At 44.2% G+C, this 18,234-nt stretch overlaps 1 protein-coding gene across 8 annotated transcripts in view; it reads right to left on the bottom strand.

Moving 5' to 3' along the window:
• Nucleotides 1-18,234, bottom strand: part of BACH2 (BACH transcriptional regulator 2) — a 195,984-nt gene that overhangs the window by 96,376 nt on the left and 81,374 nt on the right. For 6 of the 8 annotated variants that reach the window (XM_075747705.1, XM_075747709.1, XM_075747704.1 and 3 more), the window contains one exon: nt 9,738-9,846. The gene's annotated coding sequence lies outside the window, so the exon portion shown is untranslated. The remainder of the gene's footprint in view (nt 1-9,737; nt 9,847-18,234) is intronic. The other 2 variants (XM_075747711.1, XM_075747712.1) reach the window with 1 other exon arrangement.

Consider the following 18,234-nt stretch of genomic DNA (forward strand, 5'->3'; position numbering starts at 1 on the left):
TGTGTGTTTTTGTTGTGTTTTTTTTTTATTAAAAAAAAAAAAAAATTTCCTATGTAAACAAGCCGCCTGTAATCTCACAGAAGCATTTGTATTTGCCAGATCACGGGAAACATCTGTCGAAAACAGATTTCGCTCTCCTCAGTCAACTCGGTACAGTCTGAATCAGACTGTACTACAAAGAAACCAAAAACAGGTCTTGTTACGGAAAAAATACGCTGCCAACTCTCAGTGGAAGCACTGATTTTCTTGCATTTTCTTGGGATCAAACGCTGCGAAGATTATTAGAAGAGTTCCCTCCTTCACCTGCGGGATGTCTCCCCCAAAGGAAATCCTGGGAATTTAAGAGTTGCTTTTCTCCCTTCTCCCTGCACTTTTCCAAAATTAAGAACCTTCTGGGAAGAGACAGACAGGAGAAGAATCAAGGTCCAGTGAAACTTCAGAGCATGCTGATTTCCCACCTTTTGACACTGGTACTCGGATAATGGAGCCATTCCCCTCCTGATGCTTTTAACAACCAAACACTCCCACGCGTCTGCATCCCTCAGGTCACACCTCCCCAAAACGATTCATTAATTATTTTCACATCTTCTAAACAAGGAAAGATCAAGTGAGACTGCAACTGCCTCTAGTGGTGTTTTCTGAAGAAGAGGTGACACAAAACAGCCTGGTTGCTACTACCAGGATAAGGGTGATGCTAGAGAGACGTACTGTGGGTGTTCTGCCAGGAAATCTGCCCTGGAATAGCAAAACCACTAGAACAACAAAAAAAAGAAACAGGTGTGAGACTTCAACAGAAAGAGAATTAGGCCACCCCATAGAAATGGAGATGACTGGGGCAGGAGGATCAGGCTCGATGGGTACCAGTCAAGTGTCAAGGCTGGGACTGAACACGAAGCCTTGTTAAATGGAACAATAATTTATAGATTATGGGGAAAGTATTTGAAACCTTTAACAGTGGATGCATGCTCTTTTTAGAAGTATGTCCCTGGATGGGTTGAGAAATTAATAGCCACGTCTGTATTAGTCTTTGTCGGTAGACTGAAACCACCAGTACCGTGGAGCTGATGTGATGCCCAATTTCGTGTTTTGCCTGGCAGCAAGTCCAGCCTGGTGCTGCAGACTGAGCACCCACCAGCAGCTGGAGCACATCAGCAGTGCTGCTGGAGGCACAACTCTCAGCTTTTATCACTAACTCATGGATCACACAGCATGTGACTAATTCTTAAAAACAAGGCATGGAGGTAAGAGGAGAACTTGATACACTTTGGAGAAGATGGAGGAGGACCCATCTAAACACCAAGTACTGAGAGGAATACAATGGTAGATTTTAAAAATTCCGTCTCGGAATGATGGAAAAAATGGCAGAAAAAGAGAAAAGAAAATTATTTACTGGCTGGAGATGACATTAAATTCTATTTCCCTAACTATGTAGGTGGCTGGGCATGAAGCTAATACTTCGAAGTATCTGCAAAATATTGTACTCTGTCTCCTTCAAATGGGACAAAAGTGGATTTAGATGAAAGGCTCGCTTTTCAATGACAAAACATTTTGATGCAAGCAATTTACACAGCTCTTTTGAAATAAGAAATCACTGCAGAGTTTATGACACCTATGACAATACAAAATAAGATGCAATCTCAACTGTGAGTTAGAAACAATGTCCAGAAGCATTTAGCTTTAGCTATATTCAGCACAGAATTCAATGAGTTTCATCAACCTTACAATGTATTTGGGGAATCTCATATTTACACTTTTACTTACTTCAGCTATTTTAGAGAGAAACGGATGGACACACTCCCAAAATGCAAGGAGACATGCTATTTTAGTCAGATTTGAGAAGAGATGGCACTTAGCACTGATTTTATCTGCCTGACCTAGGATAACACATGCTTTCGACTGTGACTTTTAAAAACTCTTTGAAGTTTTATTATTCCAAGGTACAAGGGTGGCAATATTAAGACAGAGGAAGCAGAGGAAAATTGAATGGGAATTGAAAGCACTTTGCACTCTCAAGGCAGCAAGCGAAAGAATCATATTTGGCTTCATGAGAGCATTGCCAATACTAACAAACCATTTGCCGTCTGGCGCTGCATACCAGCAGGTTGTGTACAAATGTACGTTAGTGTTTTGGTGCAAGCCAAGTGGGCAAAATTTGAATTGTATCTGCCATGGCTTCTTTTTAGTTCATTTTACACCCACTCCTGAATGTCACGATGAAAAAAAATTAAGGCGTGGGGAACAAAACAAAACAGGGTTCACCACCTCATAAAGAAAGGTATCTAAAATCGGAAAGACTGGACTTCACACATCTGTCTAGTTCTCCCTAACAGCTCAACTCAAACAGAAAACCTGGGCACTACATGAATTTCTTCTTCAGTTTCATGCCATCTAAAACCAGAAGTTACTATCAGTATTGTCACCATCCCAGTTAATCATCACCCAAAGCAGCACCAAGAACCAGCAAGACCAGAATCAAAGTTAACTCTATATCCAGAACAAAGAATGATTTTCTTAGCAAGCTCCTTTCTCTGCTCCTGAACTGTGGCTATCTCAGCTTCAGGGACCTCCAGCATTATCCATGCTCACTGCTCATTCCTGTAAGAAAAATGTTCTTTGCACCCAGGAATTATAGCTTAACTTTGCCATGTGAAGGAGCCTCTCTTTCCAATTCTCATGGCTTTTAGAGGGGTTTTGCATTTTGTTTTTGACTCATACCACAAAACCTGTCTGTTCTGCCTTGATTCTCTTGTTTTATTATTCTCTGTAGCCCTGGCATTTGTTTAAAATTATGTTAAAAAATAGGCAGTTGCACAGAGAACGATTAGTACAGCGAGTACCATAACCAAGCAATGTTATATATTTTATTGCTTATGAAGTCAGTGTACCAGAACCAGCCAAATCTATTAGTTTGGTCTGAAAGTCTATTTTTCCCTTCCTTGCTTGCAATAGGATAATTAATACTTGGAAGAAATAACAGAGAAAATAAGCATGGCAGTAGGTAAGCACTCCTAATGACATAAGCTCACATTTGGATCAAGAGTTGTGGTTTGGGACATATCTCTAGGAACAAAGAATAACAAAGTCTGTGTCTCAGCGTGTGACAAGGACACATGCCACACTGTCTGTTCAGCCATCATCCCAAAATACTCATTACCTGTGCCAGTGTCCTCGTCCCACTGGAAAAGTCTCTACTTCTCTGAAGCTCTGCAAGCAAAAAATTAAATCTAACACTTTCCCGTTTGTTCAGAGTGGCTGATGAAAAACTCATTAATGAATACTTGGGCAAAAAGGCTCACTGCAATTACAGCACACAGCTATAAAACCCAACGCACGATGGCCAGCAAATGTTTCTATATAGAAATTGGCTTAACACAGCTTCCTACTTGGTAATAGTGAGAGGAAATTCTGAATAAATATTTGTTTTCCCGTATTTATTTCTACACTGGGTGATGCAAGACAAAAGGATGTTGAGGCACCGAAGTGATTTCAGGTTTTGTTCTCTGTGCACGATTTGGCCTGCAATGTTGTAAGGCTTTTAATCTCATATACCTTGTTGATCCTATTATCATCACCATCATAATGAAACCAGACACAGCTTACTTCCCGTTCCTCCAGCCCGACACCGGCGGGGCACGCTGAAATGAGAGAGTCACTCATGTAAAACTGACTGAAGAAGGCTACCCATCATCTCAGCCACTTGGCTTCACCTCCTCGCACCAAACGGTGCCACCTCAAGCTGCTCCTGCCAACAAACGGGTCAAGCAGCAGCGCAACCCAAACCGTAAGGCCCAGAAGACATTCAATGTAGCTCGTCCACGGCAAAGGCAGAAAACAATCCCTGGGTGTTTCTACAATTCCTGTTGCTCTCACCGCAATCAGATTTTATTGAACTGTAATCCTAGATAAGTATATTGAATCTTACAGCTAAAGTCAATTACACTGCATTAAACAGCCAGCTTCCTGATTTGCAGGAGGAAAATCACTTCTTCGGTACAAAGCTAAATTAGTTCAATAACTCATTTCTTGCAGCTTGGCGTGGGGTTGAAATGGCAAAGGACAACTAGGTGGTTGCCATATTTTCAGGCACCAGTCCTTTAGAGATGCAAGCAGACTGAATTCCCAGTTTTACGAGTTGGGAAAAGGGATGAGCATGGCAGGCAGAGAGCGGACACCTGTAGTGTCAGCAGCACCACATCTCAAACCAGCCATGTTTTCTCATGGCAGGGGACTCTGAGCTAACCAGCCTTGGAAGGGACAAGACATTGCTTTTCCTGTAATTGAAAATCCTCGTACTTAGAGGTTTGGATTAGACACAGCAGCCGACCTGGAGCCTCACTGCATCTCTCCAAGTGATAAGCGGGTTCTTTATTCATCTAAAATGTGAGTAACTCAACCAAAATCAATGGGGCTGCTTCCCGGTCCACCAAGGCTTACGGAAGGCTCTCAATCACAGCCTCTCCAGCACATTCCCCCAGTGCCCCGTGCTACCCTTGCCTGTCTGCTGCCTTCTCACATGCTTTCCATGGACGTCCGCTCCTGGCCATGGTCAGAGGCAGGGCTGGCGGACCTCTGGTCTGGCATTCATTCTGCAGCCCAGCTCAGAATTTAGGCTGCTGTGTGCTGCCTTCAACTGGGATCTGAGTGAGAAACCAGATCCAAGCCAAACCATTTCACAAATGAAGAGAGAGGGAAAGCTGAGTGCAGTGAAATGGTGGGGAAAAATGAACAGGAAAATAACTGATGAGAGAGTTATTGAAGAAAAGCCAACTGGTCCAAGACAGAAGCTGGCTGCCATTTGGGAGTAAGGAACAAGCAGAGGAGGGAGGACGTGGGAGGGAAGAGCACCTTGTGCCACTTCTGTATCCTACCAAACACAAGTCATGATGGAGAAGAAACTTCTCACTGAAGGGTCAGCATAGGGAGAATCGGTGGCAGAAAGAGGTCCAGGTGAGTATGGCCCTCAAAGTAAGGCTGAGGAAGCATTTCTGTGGCCACGGGAGGACGACTGAAACATGGCAGGGATGGGAGGACTACACAGGTCTCAAAGAGGAGGATCTCTTATTAACCCTGGCAGCTCGGAGAAAGTTGAGGGTCAGGTCAAAGGAAGGTTTGTGAAAGCAAGGGAAAAAAGGGAAGGCAGTAAGGAGGTGGGAGTACAGGAAACAGCAAGAGCTGTTGTAGCAGAATCAAACAGAAAACAAAACAGGGCTCTGGTCTGAATATGAACCTGTCTGTGCTTTTGAGATCTCATCAGTGGCTGGAGAAGAGCATTACTAATGTTTGGAGAAGAAAAAGAGTGTATGGGGCTCCACACCCTCTTCCCAGAGAAAAAAAGAATTCCTGTAAGGGGTGAGAAAAGTTTAACTGCAAACCCACAGGAAATAAAAGGACACATCAAAAGGCATGTGACTTGTCATTTCTGATTCCTTACTCAGAATTAGCATCGGCACTGAGTGAGATTCATATCAAAATATCTTAAATGAGTATTTGCCTATCAGGGGTTGAGTGGAAGAGCAGGGGGGCTAAAGGTCATCGGTGGTAATGGGCTATCCAGTCACCCCAGCGGCAGGTTGGGAAGGTTATGGCCTATTCCCTCATACCACCTTCCTTATCTGCGGGGGTCACCTCCTGAGCAGGTTCAAGCATTCTTTGGTTTCTTTCTTACACACAACTGTATTTAAATGTCAAGAGATCTCTGTGTAACTCGGGAGATGACAGAAGCTGTGTTTCTGATCCCATTGGATTTGTGTGGGTCACACGTGTTGAGCAGACAGGAATGACTCCAAGCCATGAGGAGAGAGACTGTGAGGAGAAAGGCGAGAGACAGGGAATACTCTAAATGCCTGCTGCTGCACCAGGGCAGCCAAACTCCATGAGAAACAGGCCTGAAAGACTCATAAAGAAAAAACCCAGCCCTTTCTAGATCTGGAAATAATTTCCTCTACTCTTGAACACTGAAATGCAAGCAGCACAGGTGATTACCCCCCTGTGAGGAAGTACATCCCTCTTGCTCTAGTCCCAGGCTGGCTCCCCCCATCACAACATCTACGTCTTTAGGTAGCATCAGTAGGCTTCACCCTCACGATGGAAGGCAGGAGGACGATCTCCGCTGCACAAATGAGGAAGTCAGTCATGTGGCAGATGAAGGAGGTTGCCCGAGAACGCGCAGGAAACCTGTGACCGAGGCAGGGAACTGAACCCAGACCATGAGTTCCACTTGGGTGCCCAGTCCAAGCTGGGTGGCTGACAGATCACCTCTTCTACCAGGGCTTTGAAATTTAAGTTTGGTGGAGTTTTTAATGAATGTGTTTGGGTTTTTTTTTCATTTGTCTAGCCACTACGTTTCATTTCACTCACACTTCTGCTTTGTGGAAGTTTTTTATTCTGCTTCTTTTTTGTTTTGTCTTAAAAAACCAACACAACTGAACATTAAACAGAATTTAACCTTTGCTATTTGGTCTTCTCCCATACCAACATCAGCCTCTCTCTAGCTCTCAGTGTTCAGTGTCCTTCGTTCGTGCATCCTGAGTTCACAACTATGGCTTCATCACACACATCAGTGATATTTAGAAGGAGATGTCTTATTCACAGTTTCAAAGAATTACAGCAACTGCTTATGCAAACAGCAGAACTGTGATGCATCAGAGCAGATCTGGTGGGAAAACCAGAGAAAGGAGATGCACGAAAAAGGTAAGTTCCAAAGTCCATGCTTTGATGCTGCTATGCATCATGTCAAAATGAGCAATTGGCTGAAGAACAGCTACCAGTAAGCCACTGCATCAGAGTGCCTAGATTTTGTTACTGGCTTGGCTAATGAATCACTGGGCAAATGTGAGCAATGTACGCACAGCCAGGGTAGTCTTCATGATGGGTGAGAACAGTGTCTCTTCCTTTATCATCATGATCTGTGGTTTAATTGATATTTGAAAATGTCTTAAGATCTTTCAGTGAAAGGCACACAATATGTATTTCTAAGACAAAATTCTGTGGTATTATACTATATGCAAGGAGGTGTAACAAGTCAAACCGTTATTTCATTAAATAATTCACACTGGCTGAATCCCTTACAGAAAGTCTCAAGATCTTGAGAGGGAAAACCTGCTAATTTCCACCTGTGTAATAACTAGCATAGTGAGAAAGAAAAAGACTTCAGACTTTTGTGAGAAAATGCTGCAAAGCCACAAACTTTCAAAAGTGCCCAATATGCTATTTTCAGCTCATCTGGAAGCAGCTCAAACTATCCATAGCTAACTAAGGTGCACCAGAAGACTGTCATCATTCCACTTCCACTGCAGGCTTTCAGTAACTTGCGCCCACTGTGCATCCAAGGCTGTCAAGCCCTACAAAATAATATAAGACTTTTACACATAAAGCAGCCGAGCAGCTCCAAAAATAACCCTCTAAAAATACTGAACACTTGGTACCACTCGACAGCTGGAAAAACAATTGCTGATTGAAAAATTCAGTGATTGATATTACTTAATAGTTGGGGAAAAACTATTCGTGAATCATAATTAACATTTAGTTAACTATTTAAAAGAATGCATTTACTGTTTGAGGCTTCATAGAGAGCCAATATGTGGCCTTCTGGCACCATTAAACAGACTAATACAGTTAAATTGGAAGGACATGAGGCAGAAAGCCAGGCTGGAATAGTGAATCCTTCAGGAACTGGTATAACTGAGATCGCCTCAGTAGTGTGCACCCTGTGACACCAGGTCCAAACCCACTCCACCAAATGAATAGCAACCACCTCAGGATAGATTAAATAAAGGCACAGCTCCAGCTCTGGGTGCCACAACGATTCAAACACCATGACAAACTGAATGAAAATCCAGCGCTAACAGCAATAGAGCAAAAAGCTCCCCCTGAAACAGCTGAAAGGCTTACGGACAAATCTACGGCAGTGCCAGCCTAGGGCCAGGTGGCAGTGGGGCTTCTTGCTGGCAAGTGCTGCAGCACCCTGAGAGAAAGGACCAGAAGCACTCGCCGCCCCAGAGGAGCCAAGATCCTGCCTCCCGCGCTGAAGGGGTGGCCAGCAGGACTAGGGGACTGATCGTCCCGCTGCACTCGGCACTGGTGAGGCCGCACCTCGAGTACTGTGTTCAGTTTTGGGCCCTTCACTACAAGAAAGACATTGAGGTGCTGGAGCGTGCCCAGAGAAGGGCAACGAAGATGGTGAAGGGTCTGGAGCACAAGTCTTATGGGGAGCGGCTGAAGGACCTGGGGTTGTTTAGCCTGGAGAAAAGGAGGCTGAGGGGAGACTTGATCACTCTCTACAACTACCTGAAAGAAGGTTGTAGCCAGGCGGGTGTTGGTCTCTTCTCCCAAGTAACTAGCAATGGGACAAGAGGAAAGGGCCTCAAGTTGTGCCAGGGGAGGTTTAAATTGGATATTAGGAAAACTCTCTTCACTGAAAGGGTTGTCAAGCATTGGAACAGGCTGCCCAGGGAAGTGGATGAAACAGCAGTCAGTGCATCTGGCAGATAACTGCTGGCAGAGCTGAGCCAAGGAATTTTGTTCAGCACAACCTCTCCTGGAGCGCGACCCAGGTGTGTCAGTTGACTGCGCAGAACAAAGATCCATAAACAGGAAACTTATTCCAAAAGACTGACTCAACTGCTTTACCACTGGTTTTGAAGGACTCAGTGAAGGGATTAGCATATATATATATTTTTAGAAACTAGTTTATGTACAGAAATTTAACCTGTAGGGAATAATTTGCAAGGTGCTGAGCAGTGTGAGCAGCCTGTATAATATGCTTAACTTCAAGTGATTCGAGCCCTAGGTCACTAACCCTCCCACCCTTGCTCTCTGAAGCAACCGTATTATCAGAGGCCATTTCAAGGGAAATGCACTTAAGTCATAAATACTTTGCGTATCATACTTCTCATAACCTGCATCATCAGCAGCAGAAAAATGAAGGCAATATAAAAAGAAATAAAAGTTATAAAATTTCAGGTCACAAACATCCCCAAATGGATTATGCTTTCAAAAGGAACTGTATAAATGGCATGATGAGGTTTTCTTGGGGTACATCTCAGAGTTTTCTAGGATGATGTTATTCTTTTTAAGCGCAAATATGTTCTCAATACCATACTCAATGCAATTGGCTTGTATCCTGAAATGGGGTCTTTTTCATCGACACACGCTCATCACGGAGACAGATGCAGCTGACCAAATTCACCATCACTCACAGCCTACTGAGGTTCCCCAGCCATCCCCACAGCTTGTCCGCCGAGACAAACCAGTGCTCTTTTCAGATCAGCTAGGGCAGCTATTCGTGGACTATTTCAAATTGAGTTAGGCAGATCACAGTTTACGAAAATCTCCACAAAGCATTTGCCCTAGCAGGGCTATAACTGGTACAGCTGAAATGCTGAAGTATGAAAATTCAGGCAGGGATGAACACTCAAAAAACATGTATGCCACAGAGCAAAAGACAAAATAGACCAGTACGTATTTTGCCAACTTTCTTTCTAGGCTTATATGTAGCTGCCTGTTCTCAAAAGTGTTCAGGTATTGTGTCGAGGAGTTTTAGAGCAAGTCAGCAAAGAGCCTTTAAAGGGTTCTACCTCTGTGCTTTAGACATGGGAGCGCTCATGGTCCCACATGCATTGCTACTGTCTAGAAGACGTTAAGAGTAAAACTATGAAATTCTAAGGAACAATCAAACATCCAAAAAATGCCCCAGAACTGAAGAAACCATTTCATGCTACTTTTGCAAAAATACTTACTTACAACACAGTCCTGGAAGTGATTTCCAAGTAAGCCAACTGCTGTTCTAGACAGTTTACTGGATGGTGTGGCTCAGCTCTTTCATACAAGCAGCACCTACAGTTATATCTAGAAAAGGAAATAAAACCAAAATACTTTGTGAGCAAATACGCAAATCAAGTCATCTTTCTTTTAAAAACCATAACCAGATTAAAACTAGCTTTAGTAGGACTCTCATGCCAAGCTTCACGTGTGCTGCTCGCTTACGGAACAAGCTCCAAGGCGCAGCAAAGCCTACCTAGGGTGCTGAAGCTGAGAGCGACTGCGCTTGAGAAAAAAGCCCCACGCTGAGTGTATCAAAGCAGCAAACAAAAGCACGCAGCTGTTTTTCTCATCTAGTTCTACTTAAAGTGTTCGCAGGAAACACAAGATGAAATACTGGCTTTAGTGCCAAAAAACGTAGGTGATTTCAGCAAGGCCAGGAATTCCAGGCACCAACATCTTTTTTCTCTCTCTTGAGTGGGTGTTCACTTCTAAGTTGTAGACATGTTAGCAATTCAACGACTGAGCGAATTAACGTTCAACTTAACAGTCATTGTTAGTTTGGGAGGTTATTACTGCTTGTTCTGCTAAAGTGACAGGTTAAAATAGGTTTGTATCTGAAAAGTTGTTTTCTACAATATATATTCCTCAGCTTTTCGTACCAAATAATTTTCTTCCATCACATCGACTCCTATTGTATGAACCATCACTGCCAGCTCCACCACAGAAGCTGGGATAGGCAAGGAGAAACAGCACAGGGACAGGTGAGGAAGAGAGAGAGTTCAGTCCCCATCATTTTTCTTTGGGCTGCCACCTAATTTTTCCAGGCATTTTTTTGTTGCTTATGCAAGCGTTCTCAACAAAGGAACACGCTCGCATTTGCAGGACACATTCTGCTTTTAAAGCAAGCAAGCAAAGGCAAAACCTGAGTTAAGAGAGGGCTCTACTTCATCTAGCCACGAGCCTGAGAAACCTGTTTGCTACCAGGTGTTATGTGGTGCACGGGATGGAGAATTGTGATTTCCCAACTTTGCGGGTAATTATTATTAATGGAAAAAACAAATTTTCAAGTTTGAGCTGACTGGTAGAGAGGAAAAAAACGCAAAACCACCACATGTATAATTTTTGCAGACTCAGATCCATGTTGTACTAGTAAACGAGCTTTTATCCTTCCCTCCTTCGATTTTTTTTTTTTCTTTTAGGGTAGCTCACAAGCTGCTGACAACTCACACTGTACTAAGAGCTGTTCACACCGCACAAAGTGTTTACCACTCACAACTGATGCTAAAAATTAATTTACAGCACCGCTACAGCAAGCTTTGACAAACTGTCATGTGTTGACACAGTCATAAGTTGTTGGTTAAAAAAAGTAACACTTCCCTCTTCTGCCACCTCATGTTTGAGACCAGGGATGGGCACATTATGCAAAGTTTGAGGGTTTGTAAGCTTCACAAATGTTTGGGCTTCACAAAACAAGCTCGGTTGTGAAAGTTTTTTTCTCTTACAGTTAGGCGTGTTTATTGCCAAAAAGATTCTAGTAAGAAAAAAAATAAAAAATCCTTTCACATCTACCAAGATCTGTGTGTTGTGCAAAACTAGGAGAAAAGGCTGTAAAATAAATAACCTTGCATGATACTTGTTCTAGATAAGATCAGACCAATGACAAATAGCCTGTATCAACTACTCAGAGCTGCAGACACCACCCTCCTACTGTAGAAAGGAAGGAAAAAAAATATAGCTGCAAGTAAGAGGTTTAATTGTTCTCAGCTGTCACACAATGTTATCTTAAGCAAACGCATTTATTTCTCGATTCTTCTGTATAGCTCTATATGGAAAAAAAAAGAGCGGCGGCATTCATCAGACAAGGTCCAAATTGATTTCCGTGTACTCAAGATAGTAAGTGTTAGTCAGCACTCGTGCCCATTTTAACTCCTCCTCTTCTTCCTCAGGGCAGGATAAATAATCTGTCTAGTTTACACCCTGGAATCAGTAACAGACACAAAGGCAGTCTCGGCTGAAATGAGCAGTGTTTTGGTGGCAATGTTAACTTAAAACGTTAGCCCCACACTAGCCTAAAACAAGGCCAAGGATGGAGAGAACCAAACCAGCAAGACATAACCAAGGCATCCATTTGGTTGAGGTTTCAACAAGTCCTCTTCGTTTTTCTCGTCTTCTGAGGATTAGGTTGCTCTGCACTTCTAGACACCCATGTAAGCTAGGGACTGTCCTCCAGCAACCAAACCAAGCGGTCGGTTGGTTTTACCTCCAGCGTTGTGGATGGTCAGGACAGGAAGACTGCCGATGCAGGAGAGAAGAAAGGGAGTCAGGCTGGGCCCGACCCCAGGCAGAAATCAAAATGCTAACAATAGTCCAGGGCAACAGAGCACAGTACTGTGAAATAAGCACCCTCGGTGCCTGCCAAATGGGCTACATGAGGAGCACTTAAGATTTTATTAGTTTAGCACCGCTTTATCTTTTGCACCAGCAACCTGGGCTTACAGTGCTCCAATACCACTCCCTAAGCTCCACCACCTCTCAGAGCACACATTGCGCAAGAACGCAGAGAAAATTCATTCAGGAAATTAACTTGGCAATACAAGGAATTAATTTTCTTTGGTTTTTTCTCCTAACACTTGTACAAAGAAGAGATGCTTCAAGTGGTTCCTAAGTCCCAAAAAAAGGCAACGTTGTACCTTTGCAGAACTGATCCACCTGCCCTATGCCTGCATCGGTGCAAGAGTGATCCATGTAATTTCTCTACAAAACTCAAAACATGTAACATCAACCAAAAAGAGCTCCTGCAAAACATTAAGGGAGGGAGAAATTTCATACGGACTCTTCACTTGCTCACACGTCACACACTCTGTACAGAACTTCTTCATCATCTGAGATGTTACTCTGACAAATGATATATGTTACACTCTGATAGATCTAATGGAAGCAAAGGACATTTACGTCACTATAGTCAGGATGGACATTATCTTGTGCTGCTGACTGGAATGATATCATCCATGCTTAATTAGCTTAGATTGCTGTACATTTAGAAAAGCACTCAAGTGGCAACTTCTACCTCCCTCCCCCAAAGTAACAAAAATTTATAAATATTTTCAGCGCATCACAAGAAATGCATTATTTCACTGGATTCAGTCCAAGAGTCAATGAGGTTGAAATAAAGACGATTCAACTATTAAGTCAAAAACTTCAGCTGTGTAACTACCCAGAAGGTAACACTAATCTTCCTCCACCTTGGAGGAAAACTAATAAAATCTTAAGTGTTACTGTAAGTTATCTCAACTGGCCAAATACAATCTCTTCTGTGCGTTTTTACTTCTTTGCTGTATAGAAGGAAACACAAGGAACTTAAACTCCCTGGGTTCTTACTTTGGGATGGAAAAAGCCCAAGACATCCCCACTAACCCAGTGAAGAATACTATTAGGAAAAAAGTGTGACGTGGGTTTTTCTGGGGTCTTTTCTTTTTTTTTTTTTTTTTGAGCAAATGTACCTATTTACTTGTGATAAGTCTTTTCCTGATGGCTCCAACTTGCAAGTGTGAAGAAACCACCTAGAAGCAGAGGGGCCTTTCTTGCCAAACCCTTTCCATGAGCTTGTGCCTGCTCTAACCAACGCAGGGCCAGCACGGGAAGGTTCACTGCTGGGGAAATGCAGACCGAGGATCTCCTGTGGCCTCCCTGCTCTGCCCTTCAGGTTTTGGCACAGGGAGGATGGCAGAGTCTTGACCGATCCCGCAGAGGCACTCCCTCCCGCTGCTGTTTGCAGGGCATCAAAAGAAAGCCATAAAGATGACATTTGCCCTAGCAAGCCTTCACCAAGATTTCAAAAGCAAATGGGAATAATACGTGGAGCTGTCCTGCTCTCCTGATGATGCACACATACAACTGAAGAGGTAAATATATATACATATATATACACACACACACACACATACTGAATATGCACTGGGTAGTCACAGTCTGCATGGGATGCAGACTGTGTGAAACAAACACCCCTGGCTACAAGTTAAAAAAAAAAAGGAGAGTTGCAGCTTTCTTATTCCCACTCTTCCAACCAGCAAGGATAGGACTCTAACCCAAACCCTTCAGAGGTGCGGGGCTTTAAGAGGGCCTCTCCTCTCCCAAGGCAAGTGGCACCAGTGACTAACTACACCGTGGGCAATTTTCCTGTCTCTGCTCTACGCCCGTCTTCACGTCGCTGCAAAGGTCACCGCGTCATATCTGTTACACTGAGGTCTGCCGCCCACCAGCAAACAGGGAAGGAGCTTATTTGGACAGTCTGGCAGGACCTCCTGCGAGCATTTGGGGGTGGGGAGAAATCTTGCAGCTTTCCACTTGGGGAGGGCGCTTCAAAAATTATTCCAGTTCTTAAACCTTAAGAAGGGACTGAGATGCTCAAATTGCCTTGAACTGAACGGATCTCAACCTGCACCAGCTTTGCACAGTAAGCTTTGCTCAGCAAAGCCCAGGCCCTAAAGAAGCTGTTCCCTTCTTGACTTCCCCTCCCAGGTGCAGGAGAGTGAGCAATGGAAGCGATATCTCTGTAAGCATGAAACAGTGGGAAAAGGCAACAGATCTTTGTCCGCGCCTCTCCGGAGCACACCCTGTGCTTCCAGCCTTTTCAAGCAGAAGAAACTTGGTGGCCCTACGAAGAGTTTAATCACTTGAAAGCCAGCATCTGTGTTCCCATTGAAAAGGAAGTGTGAGGATCGCTCAGGAGGTAGATTGGGAACCGCCTGCCCCCCGCACACAGACGCACTCACACACACGCACATGGGCATCCCTCTCCCTTACTTTACCTTTTTTTTCTAATTGTATACACTAATATATTTTTCATTAATTTCTCAGCATTACATCTATTGTATGGTGCGTAACGATCAATGCCAGCATCACCTATAGCATTAGCACAGAGGCATGTAATTCACTGAAATAGGACTTCACTCTTCCCCGACTTCTCATAGCCAGTTTTGTTAAATAAATCCATCTAATTTCGTGTTTGAGTTGTGTTTACTCAGATCAAACCTTTACCAAAGCTAGAAGCATTTTGTTTCTAAAAAATATATTCTCATCCTCCCAAATCAAATCTCTACGTCTGGCTGAGACAATGTCATCCAACTTTTACTGTAGTGCGACGCTTCCAAACAAATGAAGTTTAAAAGTCAGTTAAATGGCAACACACAGCTGGAGGGCTCTAGAGGCTTATCTATCACATGGCAAAAATCAATCTTCCTACAGCATTTGTATAATGTGTTGGTTTTGCGTGGCAAGGTTTTGGTAGCGGGCGGGGGGGGGGGCTACAAGGGTGGCTTCTGTGAGAAGCTGCTAGAAGCTTCCCCTGTGTCTGACAGAGCCAATGCCAGCCGGCTACAAGACGGACCCACTGCTGGCCAAGGCCGAGCCCATCAGCGCCTCTGTGATAACATATTTAAGAAAGAGAAAAAACAGTTAGAGAGAGCTTTTGCAGCCAGAGAGAGGAGTGAGAAGATGTAAGAAACTCTGCAGACACCAAGGTCAGTGCAGAAGGAGGGGCAGGAGGTGCTCCAGGTGCCGGAGCAGAGATCCCCCTGCAGCCCGTGGTGAAGACCATGGTGAAGCAGGCTGTCCCCCTGCAGCCCATGGAGGGAGGATGAGGGGGTGTAGCGATTCCACCTGCAGCCCATGGAGGATCCCACGCCGGAGCAGGTGGAGGCACCTGAAGGAGGCTGTGACCCCATGGGAAGCCCACGCTGGAGCAAGCTCCTGGCAGGACCTGTGGATCCGTGGAGAGAGGAGCCCACGCCAGAGCAGGTTTGCTGGCAGGACTTGTGACCCCGTGGGGGACCCACGCTGGAGCAGTTTGCTCCTGAAGGTCTGCACCCCGTGGAGGAGACTCACGTTGGAGAAGGTCGTGAAGGACTGTCTCCCGTGAGAGTGACCCCACGCTGGAGCGGGGGAACGATGAGTCCTCCCCCTGAGGATGAAGAAGCGGCAGAAACACCGTGTGATGAACTGACCGTAACCCCCACTCCCCGTCCCCCTGTGCCGCTGGGGGGGGCGGAGGTTGAAGCCGGGAGTGAAGTTGAGCCCGGGAAGATGGGAGGGGTGGGGGGAGGTGTTTTTAAGATTTGGTTTTATTTCTCATTCCTCTACTCTGTTTTGCTTAGTAATAAATAAGATGAATTCCCTCTCTAAGTTTGGTCTGTTTTGCTTGTGGTGATAATTAGAGAATGATCTCTCCCTGTCCTTATCTCGACCCGTAAGTTTTTTTTTTTCATTGTACCTTTTCTCCCCTGTCTAATGAAAGAGGGGAGTGATAGAGCGGCTCTGGTGGGCACCTGGCCCTCAGCCAGGGTCATCCCACCACAATGATCATAGGATTCTCTGGATGGTTTTGAGCCACCTCAGGCCAGAAAGGTAAGTGGGTAACAAAGAAAAGCATGTCAAGTTTTATGAGATGTTTAGCAAAAATGTTTAAATTGGACTATATTGGTCAGTACATTCTGAAATCCTCCCATGTACTCCATGTGGCGTTACCTTGTGTGTGCAACCCAGTTACAAGTCAGGAGAAAGAACCAGCTCAAGAGTATTTCAGAGATTGGTCTCATCTACACAGCACTGCAGCTGGAAACCTTGCTTGAGCTTTTGATCCACAGTGATTTCCACAGGAGAAATCACTGCACGAAAAGTAAAAGTCAAAGTAGTCAACTAGCAGTGCACAGTCCATCTTTCATCCCTGCTGATAGAGACAACTCAATCAAAAGACGAACATGCTCCCCTCAAATAACCTCCCTGAGGCTACTTTTCTTTACAGTGTTCAAGGAGCCACCACCTCCTTTATGGGGTGGTGGGGCATGGCAGGAGAAATGTTACCAACTCTTTGGTACTTCCCCCCAAATTACAAAAGCATCCCAGTTTCAGGAGTTGCTGGGTTCCAATGAGGATGTGTTCAAAGCGCTGTCTGTTCAGCAGCGCGGATGCTAACATTGGCAATGCAAACATTGAAAAAGCACGTGGATATATGCAAAAGTTTCCTTCAGCAAAAAGCAAAGCAAGACCAGGACACAGGGATCCTAAATTAGCCCAGTTCCTGTCTTCCCAATGACTTCCCTCACCATTGGAAAGACTTTGGTTTGGATTTTAGTCAAGTCTGGTTTACAGTGCTTGACTTCGGCTGTCAAAAAAAAAAACCCAACCCTGCTGGAACGCTGTACTCATTACATAGTCTTGCAAAAATTATTAGCTACGTTACAAGGCATTTCCCTTTAGGGACCAGAAGGGGTGAAGAAAGGGGATGGAGAGTGACAGTTTGTGGTTTCTAATCCAGCAGTAAAAAAATAAATAAGTAAGAGGAATACAGGATATAATGTGTTTACATTTGTCAAAACAAATTTCCTGGAGACATGGAGGGTTCATGCTGCTGAGCTGTCACTTCTGCTAGAAACTGCTGCCTCATGCTATCGGGAGGTCAGTCACTGACCTACTTTCTGATAGAACTGAATTAATTTGCTGCTTCTGTACACAAACCTTTTTTTTTTTTAAAGGAATACTCAACAAACCCATAAAAAGCTGCCTTTTATCCAACTTGGAGCTTCAACCAATACTGTGCAAGGCTATTACATACCCTGGCACAGGGCCCACTCTGCTTGGTCTGCTTATTCTTTTGGAAAAATCCGCACAGAATATTTTTAATGAGTTGACGCTGCAAATAACATCTTTCCTCTTTGAACTCTCACATTACACTAATACCAGCAATATAACCCGCTACAGACAATAATAGAGGCTAGCACTCGAATATGCTGTGCTTTGTCTAGGCTGCTCCTGAAACAGATGCCTACCACAACAGGATTAGTTCCCCAAATAGACAGATGCATGGCACAATATATTTATAGGATTAAAACACAAAGTTATTAATAGAAAACAAGATGAGTAGGTGAAACTTATAAAGTAAACACCTGTTGATCCAATCATCCCCTGTAAAGAGCCAGATAACAAACATCTGTGCTCACCAGGAGATGGTAGTACTGACAGGAGCACTCAAACTAAAGCAGTTCACTCGGAAAGTGAAGTAGCAGCAGTAGAAGAGCTGCCACCTACTTGCTCTCTTTGCTTAATGTCACTACACAAATCCTTTCACTAAAATAAACCATACTTGAGGGTTTCACAGATCTTCCAAACCCTTGGACCATAAAAATATCAGAAATAAGCTCCTGAAATCGTCCTTAGCAATACCATAATTGAAAGCTTCACTGCTTGGGTGGACTTTCCAGGTCTCTCTCGGGTAGCAGCACTGCTGTTCGGAAAGAGAAAAGCAGCGTACGGATCTGTGAAAGCAGGGCTGTTCTGCGTTAAGGCTCTGGGCTAACATTTGCAAGTTGAGAACGCACCAACTAACACTTGCATCAGACCTCTTCAGCAACTTGGTGTCATACATTCACCTCACTCTCCATCTGCAAAGTGAAGATAAGGATCTTCTCCAAGTGCTTG

The sequence above is a fragment of the Balearica regulorum genome, chromosome 3 (assembly GCF_011004875.1).
Source record: "Balearica regulorum gibbericeps isolate bBalReg1 chromosome 3, bBalReg1.pri, whole genome shotgun sequence".
NCBI classification, from domain to species: domain Eukaryota; kingdom Metazoa; phylum Chordata; class Aves; order Gruiformes; family Gruidae; genus Balearica; species Balearica regulorum.